The following is a 9,986-nucleotide window of genomic DNA, read 5'->3' as shown; positions in this document are numbered from 1 at the left end:
ATTTGGGGTCGGGAAGGAATTTTCCTCCAGGGCAGATTGGCCGTGGCCCTGGAGGTTTTTCGCCTTCCTCCGAAGCATGGGGCAGGGGTCGCTTGCTAAAGGAGTGGGTAGATCGGCTTATGTGGCCTGCATCTTGCAGGAGGTCAGACTAGATGATCGTAATGGTCCCTTCTGATCTTGAATTCTATGATTCTATGATTCTATGAAAACAGGATGCTGGGCTAGATGGACCATTGGTCTGACCCAGTATGGCCATTCTTATGTTCTGAAGTACTGGACACAGCTAGGGGGTCAACAGATTTTTCTGTTAGTCTGTCTGTTTGAAATCATGAAACAGGAAGGTACAAATCTGAATGATTTGAAACAACCATTGTACTCACTAAAAGTAATGGAGCATAAAAACTGATTGTGTGAAATGCAAGACCATTGGGGAGAGAGAGATGCTATAGATCAGGGTTTCTCAATCCAGATTTGGGTTGCCAGAATGGGTCAGAGTTGCATGGGAGATCTGTGAGGAGGTGAGGCAAAAAGGGTGGCATGTTCTGCCCCCATGGGGGTGAGGGGTTCATGGGGGGAGGTTTGAAGAGCCCAACTTGCACTCATCCTGCCACACTGGCTCCTGCTGGTCTAATCCCATGGGACTGGTTGGGCTCAGCTCCCCACACCAGGTATTGTGAGCAGTGCATGGAGTCTCAGCATCACTCACTTTGGTCCAGCTGCCCCTCCATCATGATGTTGGGGATCTGGCTGGGCCAAACTTAAGTGAGGAATGTTGTGACCCCATGTGCCAGGTCACAATACCATTCACACATGCACGGCCAGCCCCCTGTTGGCGGGAGGGAGGCCTGAGCCAAAGCCAACCAGTGCTGTGACCGTGGAGGTTGCAACACCTGGACCAGGGAGTGGAGTCAAGCCCAGCCAGCCAGTCCTGTGGGACAGGAGCTGCAGGAGCCCCAGCTGTAGGGTTGCCAAGCATCCAGTTTTTTACTTTAATGCCCAGTCAAAAAGGGACCCTGGTGGCTCCAGTCAGCATAGCTGACCAAGCCATTAAAAGTCCGGTCAGCATTGCAGAGGGGCTAAGGCAGGTTCTCTGCCTAACCTGGCTTTGTGTGGCTCCCAGAAGCAGCAGCCATGTCCAGCTCGTAGGCGCAGCGGTGGCCAGGGAGGCTCCGTGTGCTGCCCCTGCCCCAAGTGCCAGCTCTGCAGCTGGGAACTGCAGCCAATGGGAGCAGTACCTGCGGGTGCAGGCAGTGCACACCGCGCAGAGCCACCTAGCCACCCCTGCGCCTAGGAGCTGGACATGGCAGCCACTTCCAGGAGCGATGCAAAGCCAGGGCAGGCAGGAAGCCTGCCTTAGCCCCGCTGCACTGCCACCCAGGAACCACCTGATGTAAGTGCTGATCCACTGGAGCCCGCACTCTGAACCCCCTCCCACACCCTAACTCCCCCTAGAGTCTACACCCCAACCCCATGCTCCAGCCCTGAGCCCACTCCTGCACTCTGAACCCCTTGGCCCCAGCCCTGAGCCCACACCCCCAGACAGAGCCCTCACCCCTTCCCACACCCCAATCCCCTGCCCCAGCCCAGAGCCCCCTTCTGCACCCTGAACCCCTTATTTATGACCCCACTCTGGAGCCCACACCCCCTGCCAGAGCCCTCACCCTCTCCCACACCCTAACCCTCTACCCCAGAACAATGAAAGTGAGTGAGCATTGGGGAGAGCGAGCAATAGAGGGAGAGGGGATGGAGTGAGTGGAAAGTGGGGTCTCCAAGAAAGGGTGGGGCAGGGCGGGGTCTCGGGGAAGGGGTGGGGCAAGGGTGTTCAGTTTTGTGCGATTAGAAAGTTGTCTACCCTGCTATGGTATATGGGATGTACTTATTTAGTATTTCTTATGTTAATTTGTATATTATATATTGTGGATAAGAAATATTTAGTGAGCCAGATGTACTTTGCAGTAAAGTTATTTACTGGGTCGTGACAGACCATCAAGGTTTACAAATGAGGGTCCTGAGTATCCAGAGCTGGGGCATGAGCAATCAGGCCTCGTGGTCGGAGCTGGAGTCAGGAACCAGGCAAGGAGTAGGACTGGAGCCAGGGCCGGCTCCAGGCACCAGCTAAGGAAGCAGGTGCTTGGGGTGGCCGATATCAAGGGGCGGCACTCTGGCCGCTACTGGGGCAGCACATCCGGGTCTTTGGCAGCAATTTGGGGGCGAGTCCCTGTTGGAGGGAAGGACCTGCCGCCGAATTGCCGCTGAAGAAAGGAGCAGCGCAATTGCGCTGCTGCGGCTTTTTTTTTTTTTTTTGCTTGGGGCGGCAGAAAACCTGGAGCCAGCCCTGACTGGAGCAGACCAGAGCAGGAAAGGAGCAAGTTTGGGGCACCCAGGCAGACACAGGAGCAACTGCAGCTGCAGATGTAAGCTTGGAGCAGCCAGTCACCTGCTACTGCTGCTAAGCTTCAAAGCAGGCCAGCTGGCTCCCCTACATCAATCGGGCAGTTCTGCTGTAGCTCAGCTGTTGATTAATCTGCCTGGAGGTTGAGCTAATTAGTCCCAGACTCAGCTGCAGGCCCTTATTCCTGACAGTACCCCCACCTCAGTGGTGTCTTCTTAGGGTTCCCAGGTGTGCCGGAAGGGGCCGGCATGTCCCCACTCTGACTCCTAGGCACAGGGGTGGCCAGGGGGGCTCCAGGCACTGCCGTCGCCCCAAGCACCAACTCCACAGTTCCCATTGGCTGGGAGCCATGGCCAATGGGAGTTGGGGCGGCGCCTGCAGATGGAGGCAGCGTAGAGCCCCCTGGCCCATCCACCTAGGAGCCAGAGGGACATGTAGCCACTTTTGGGAGCTGCCCAAGGAAAGCGCTGCCCGGAGCTTGCACCCCCTCCCATGCACCCAAACTCACTCCCGGAACCCGCACCACTCCTGCACCCCAAACCTCTGCCTCAGCCCTGAGCCCCCTCCCGCACCCAAACTCCCGGAGCCCGCACCACTCTCACACCCCAAACCCCTGCCTTAGTCCTGAACCCCCTCCTGCACCCAAACTCCCTCCCAGAGCCCGCACCCCCTCCTGCACTCTAAGCCCCTCATCCCCAGCCCAGAGCCCCCTCATGCACCCCAAACCCCTCATCTCCAGCCCCACCCACCAGCTGGAGCCCTCACTCCCTCCCGCACCCCAACCCCCTGCGCCAGCCTGGAACCTCTTCCTGCACCCCGAACCCCTCATTTATTGCCCCACCCCAGAGCCCACACTGCCAGCCCAGAGCCCACACCCCCTCCCACACCCCAAACCCCTGCCTCAGCCCGGAGCCCCCTTTCACACTCTGCATCCTTTGGCCCCACCCCCCAGCCCGGAGCCCCCCCCTACACCTCAAATCTCTCATCCCAGCACCACCCCAGAGCCCGCACCCCCAGCCAGAGCCTGCACCCCCACCCCAACCCCCTGCACCAGCCCAGAGCCCCTTCCCGCACCCTGAGCCCCTCACTTCTGGTCCCACCCCAAAGCCCGCACCCCCAGCCGGAGCCCGCACCCCCTCTCGCTCTCCAACCCCTTGCCCCAGCCCGGTGAAATGAGCAAGTGAATGAGGGTGGGAGAGAGCACCAGAGAGGAGGGATGGAGTGAATGGGGGTGGGGCCTCAGGGAAGGGGAAGAGGAGGAGGTGGGGCCTCAGGGAAGGGACAGAGCAGGAGGTGGGGCAAAGGTGTTCAGTTTTGTGCTAATAGAAAGTTGGCAACCCTATGCTTTCTAGAGGCCCTTGGGCCTGTCTGCTCAAAGTGAATATGGTGGAAGTCCTGTAGCAAGTCCGGTGCATGGATATTCTCCACAGGTTAGGTCATCTGGCCCATGCCCTTCTCAGTTCACTAGATACAGGAGCTTACCTTGAACTTGCTGGGAGTCAAGGATTTTCCAGATCAGTATTTCTCTTGCCAGGGGGATTGTAGGGAGGTGGTAGGTTGGAACATGCTCAGAACACATTCTCTGTATATGTCTTGAGGAGGGAGATATGGAATACTGGATGAATCGTCAGTGACTTGGGTAGTTGCAGCTTAAATGTTACCAGGCTGATTTGATCCAGGATTGACAATTGGCCCATGTATTGGTGCTCCAATGTGGCTGATGGGTGGGATTATCTGAGGTTCTGGGTTGATAGCCAGACCTTGTCCCCTATGGCAAGGTTGAGGATGGCATGGTGGCTCTGGTTGGCATTATTCTTATTTTGCTTCTTTAGCAGTCTGTAAATGTTCCCTGAGGTCTTGTTGCACTTGGTGCAGGCAGCTAAGCAGAGCTGCCACTGCAGGTACTGGGAGACTCACTGAACACACAGCTGGGTGAAAGTGTTGATGGAAGTCATAATTGGCGTAGAATGGGCACTTGTATGGAGGTGCAGGTTGAATTATTGTATGCAAACTCTGTGTAGGGTAGCAGAGACCCGGTCATCTTGATGGTAATTCAGGAAGCACCAGAGATATTGCTCCAGATCTGATTGATCCGTTCCATCTGCCCATTAGTCTGAGGTTGATACGCTGATGAGATAAATGGCTCTGCACTAAGGAGCTTAAAAAATTCACACCAAAAGTGGGAGATGAACTGTGGACCTTGGTGTGACATGATAACAGATGACAAGCTGTGGAACCGGAAGAATTTTCTTCCCAAAAGAGAGACACTGTTTCCTGGCCAGTAGGGATTGTGCAGCAAGAAAGTGTGCCATCTTGGTCAGGAGGTCAACCATGAACAGCATCACCATGCACCCATGAAAGTAGCACAGCTCCACATCGGGGATCAAGGCTGGGGCAATGGTTGGAGTAGACAGGGTAGCTTCAAGCACGGGTTCTTGGTCCAAGCACAAAGGTCACAGGATTTTACATAGCTCTTGACATAACAGCTCAGACCTGGCCACCAGAAAATCTGCGAAATCAAGGCCTACAATTTAGACTGGCCAAAGTGCCTGGTGAGCAGCATGTCATGGTACAGTTTTAAAATCTGGAATGTAGGCTGACCTTCTGGGGCATAAATTTGTTCCGTGTGGCAGCTGGAACTCTGAATCAGCCTGGGTGTCCACACTACCCAAGGTCTAATGGATGTGAGTGGCGAATAGATCATGAGGCAATAGAGACAGAATGGAGGATGTCAGGCTACTGACCACTGTTCTATTTACAAAGTTGGATGATCTGAGCACTGTAGAAAAGGTTCTGTGCCAGGCTCAACCTACCTATTCATTCTTTGTGGGACAGCACATCCACCCTTCTGTTCCTAGCCTTAGGACAGTAGGACACTATGAAGTTGAATTGGGCAAAAAAAGGAGGGACCAATGGATCTGGTGCTGCTTGAGTGTTTGGTTGTATGGAAACACTCCAGGTTCTTGTGGTGTATAAGGACCTGAACCAGGCCCCTTCAAGGAGATGATGCCACTGTATGTATGCTGCCTTGATTGGTAACACTTCTGTATCCCTAACGTTGTCATTTTATTCCTGTAAACTAACCCCTGCAGAAAGAAAATCACATGGGTGGATCTTGTTATATCCTTGGGGCAGCCCGTGTAGGAAGCAATCACTTGAGGCCAGAGAGCAGGCAGCTAACCAAAACCTCCATTTTATTTACATATCTACAGAGAGCTTCTCAGCCGGTTGAAACCGGTTGAGCTAACCCATAATAATCTAACTCAGTTGCCATAGCAACAAAACCATGACAACCAAATACACAACATATTCCTCCCCCCCTAATAAGAACATCCCCTAAATAAAACACACACTAGACTAGAGAAGAAGGGTAGACTGCCTCCATTCCCGGCTAAACCCTGGGGATTATTTTGCCCCATAACCGTGGGTTCGCCCTAGCTAAAGATCCAGCCGATGAGGAGGCCTTCTGTCTCTAGGTGGATTACGGCGAACTACTGGTGTTATTGCACCCGAAAGCACTAGGGGCTCAGGGTCCGCAGCACGAACAGGTGAGGAGGTGGTATCAGCTCGTGCTGGGCAAAGGGGTATCTCAGCTGCCGGCGGTAATGGAGGAGAACAGTCAGAAACAGGTGACTCGTGATTCGATCCCTCACCAGAAGAGGTGAAGTCAGACCCCTCAACTGCAGATGGGTCCTGAGGACTGGCATGACCTGGCAACAGCTGATCTACATGTCGCCGCCAGGTAAGATTCTCGGCAGTCCGGACTGTGTAGGAAACAGGTCCTGTTTGAGTGATGACTGTGGCCGGAACCCATTTAGCTCTGGAAGTATAATTCCGAGCCAAAACTGGCTGTCCCGGGCTAAAGGTTCAGTCTTTTGCTCTGGGTGCCCGTCTGATGACTTGATATTGCTGCTGATGTTGCACAATTTGTCGGGGTTCAGAAGGTTTCAGCAGATCAAAGCAAGTGCGCAGCTGTCGTCCCATCATTAGAAAGGCCGAAGATGCGTGGGTCGTAGCATGAGGTGTGTTTCTGTAGGAAAGTAAAAAGGTATCCAGACGCTTTTGAATGGAGTGTTGTCCCCTTGCTGATTTCAAAGCGTTTTTCATTGTCTGCACAAATCTTTCAGCTAATCCATTGGTAGACGGATGATATGGTGCTGACGTGATGTGGTGTATCCCATTTGCTTTCATAAAATTTTGAAACTCCTGAGAAACGAACTGCGGTCCGTTGTCGCTCACAAGTTGTTCTGGCAGACCAAAACGACTAAAGAGTCCTCGTAGTTTTTGGATAGTACTCTCTGCAGAAGTGGACTGCATTACAGAGACTTCTGGCCATTTAGAATGGGCATCTATTGCCACCAAGAACATGCTTCCTTCAAGGGGGCCAGCAAAGTCAACGTGAATACGTTGCCACGGGTTTTCAGGCCAGTCCCATGGGTGTAGGGGTGCCCACTGGGGTGCATTCCTCACACCCTGACATGACATACAAGCTTTGGCCTTCTCTTCAATAGCGCTGTCCAGTCCAGGCCACCAAAAATAGCTTCGTGCAATTTCCTTCATGCGCACTATTCCACAGTGACCGGAATGTAGCTGTTCTAACATCTGTGATCTCAGTGGTGGTGGAATAATGACACGTCTCCCCCACAACAATCAACCAGATTGGACCGATAACTCCGTCCGCTTGGACATGTAGGGAACAAGGTCGGATGAGACCGGAGAGGTTTGTCGAGATGTTCCATGCATCACCAGGTCCATAACGTGGGACAATACTGGGTCAACGCGAGTTGCCTTCTTTATCTGAGTAGCAGTGATGGGTGTATTCTCTACCTGTTCAAAGTAGAAGATTTCCTTGTGGGCACTATCTTGGTGTTTGACCGGCAAAGGCAACCTTGAGAGGCCATCTGCATTGCCGTGTAGAGTGGATTTCCGATATTTGATTTCATATGTGTGTGCTGAAAGTAACAATGCCCAACGTTGCATACGACTAGCAGCTAATGGGGGAATGCCTGTGTAAGGTCCAAAAATTGATGTCAGAGGTCGATGGTCTGTGAGAAGAGTAAATTTTCGCCCAAACAGGTACTGATGAAACTTCCGAATTCCAAAAACAATTCCTAATGCCTCACGTTCGATTTGGGCGTAGTTAGTTTCTGCTTTGCTTAGAGTGCGTGAAGCAAAAGCAATAGGTCTCTCTTCTCCTGAAGGCATAATATGTGACACGACTGCTCCCACTCCATAAGGGGAGGCATCGCAGGCCAATTGCAGTGGTAAGGATGGATCAAAGTGCGTTAGAACTTCAGAATTTAGCAATGCGTCCTTAGCTTTGTTAAACGCAACATCACAGGCTTCAGTCCACTTCCAGGCCTTGTTCTGCCCAAGGAGCTCATAAAGTGGTTTTAGCAGTGTGGCTAACTGTGAGATGAACTTTCCATAATAGTTCAGGAGTCCTAGAAACGAGCGCAGCTGGCTTACATTTCGAGGTGGGGGAGCCTCCACAATAGCTTTAACTTTTGCAGGGGCCTTATGAAGACCTGCAGAATCAATGATGTGACCCAAATATTCAACAGAGGGCTTGAAGAATTCACACTTGTCTTTGCGAACTCGTAGGCCATACTCTTCCAGTCTTTGTAGGGTAGCCTCTAAATTCTTTAAGTGATCCTCTTCATTTCTTCCAGTGACCAGGATATCATCCAGATAGCACTGAACTCCTGACAACCCACACAAGATCTGGTCCATAGCCCTCTGGAACAGGGCGGGAGCAGATGTTATTCCGAAGGGTAGACGACAGTATCGATAAAGCCCCTTATGAGTCACAATAGTCAACAGCTCTTGGGACTTTTCATCGACGTGCATCTGTAAATATGCTTGACTCAGATCAATCTTACTGAACTTTTGTCCCCCAGCCAGGCCCGCGAAGAGGTCATCGATGCGGGGAAGCGGGTATTGCTCTGCACACAACACTGGGTTGACAGTGACTTTAAAATCACCGCAAATCAGAGAGCCATCTTTCTTCACGATTGGAACGATAGGAGTGGCCCATGAGCTATGGGTAACTGGTATTAGGACTCCATTGGTGACCAGGCGCTCCAGGTCTGCTTCAACTTTTGGCCTGATGGCATATGGCACAGTTCGGGCTTTCAGATATTTTGGTGGACTGCCAGGTTTAATGTTCAATGTCACAGTGATTCCCTTCATACTTCCCAAATCATCTCCAAAAACAGCAGCATGTTTCCTTAGTATAGGGGTTAGACTGGTTTCTTCCTTAGTCAACCGGTGCACTTCTGCCCAGTTCAGTTGAATCTTCCCAAGCCAAGACCTACCCATTAAGGCTGGGTAGTTACCTCTCACCACAAACAGTGGCAATTTAGCCACCTGTCCATTGAGCTCCACCTTAACATCAATAGTGCCCAGCATAGGCACAGCTTCTCCCGTATACGTCTTCAGAACAGTTTTTGTTGCCTTAAGCGGAAGATGCTATAGCTTTTCTTTATACACAGTCTCGGAGATCAGTGAGACGGCTGCACCGGTGTCCAGTTCCATGCGTATACGTTTGCCATCCAATAACGGGGTTACCCAGTATTCATGTGAGCCCATTGCCAAAGACAAAACAGATCTGATTATGGGGTTCTATTTGTTGCAATAACACAGTCCCAATGGCAAAGTTTGATGCATTGGCTTCTACAGTAAAGGGCTGGGTGGGGTCTCGGACAAGGATGGCTGCTGAAGTGAACGCCTTTTTCAGTTGCTCAAAAGTGGACTGGGCCTCCGAGGATCAAATGAATTGGGTTCCATTCCCAATGGTGGCAGGATGGAATGAACCTTTTTCATCAGCATAGACAACTTGTTCCTCATAAGTCAGCTGAATTGCTGATAGAGTGGGGTTTCTCCAGTACTTTCATGAGGTGTATGCTGAATATCATAGATCGTGACTCAATGCAATAGGGAAGGGTGCATCCCGATATTCCTCCAGTATGCTAGCCACATGCTTCTTCAGGGTCCCATGCAGTTCCTTGTGGGATGGTACACAGCAGATTTATAATGTACTGTACCAATACTTGTCAGTCTTTAAACTCTCTTGATACAGAAGAGGTCCCGTTATTGGAAACAAGACTCTCTGGTAGGCCACACAGTGCAAATACAGTGGTTAGACAAGAAATGGCCTCCTTTGAGGTGCCTTGTGAAATCATGAATGCAAAGGGGTAATGTGATTAATAGTCTGTAACAGTCAACGGTGTGCAGCCATGCAGTGCAATTGAGGGGGCAGTAATATCCACTGCAGTTCTCTGCTATGATCTGTCTAAGGATGATGGAACTTGGGACACTGGGATGCAGAAGCACCCTCTGGCTTGAAGTGGTTTCCATCATATACAGGGTTTACAGTTTTGTTCAATGGCTTTCAGCATCCCCATTATAAAAATTGTTCCAATGCCACTGCTATAATTACCGGCTCCTAAGGGGCCAGAGGAGCAGCATTACTATGCATTGTGCAGGCTGATCATGCCTTCACATGATACTAAAAGTCTGAGTTCAGCCCTGGCCACCAAGCATAACTACACAGAAGTTCCTTCATCTTCATAACTCCCAAATATCCTTCATG

This window comes from Mauremys mutica, chromosome 1, assembly GCF_020497125.1.
Source record: "Mauremys mutica isolate MM-2020 ecotype Southern chromosome 1, ASM2049712v1, whole genome shotgun sequence".
Taxonomy (NCBI): domain Eukaryota; kingdom Metazoa; phylum Chordata; order Testudines; family Geoemydidae; genus Mauremys; species Mauremys mutica.
Note: the sequence above shows the minus strand (reverse complement) of the source record.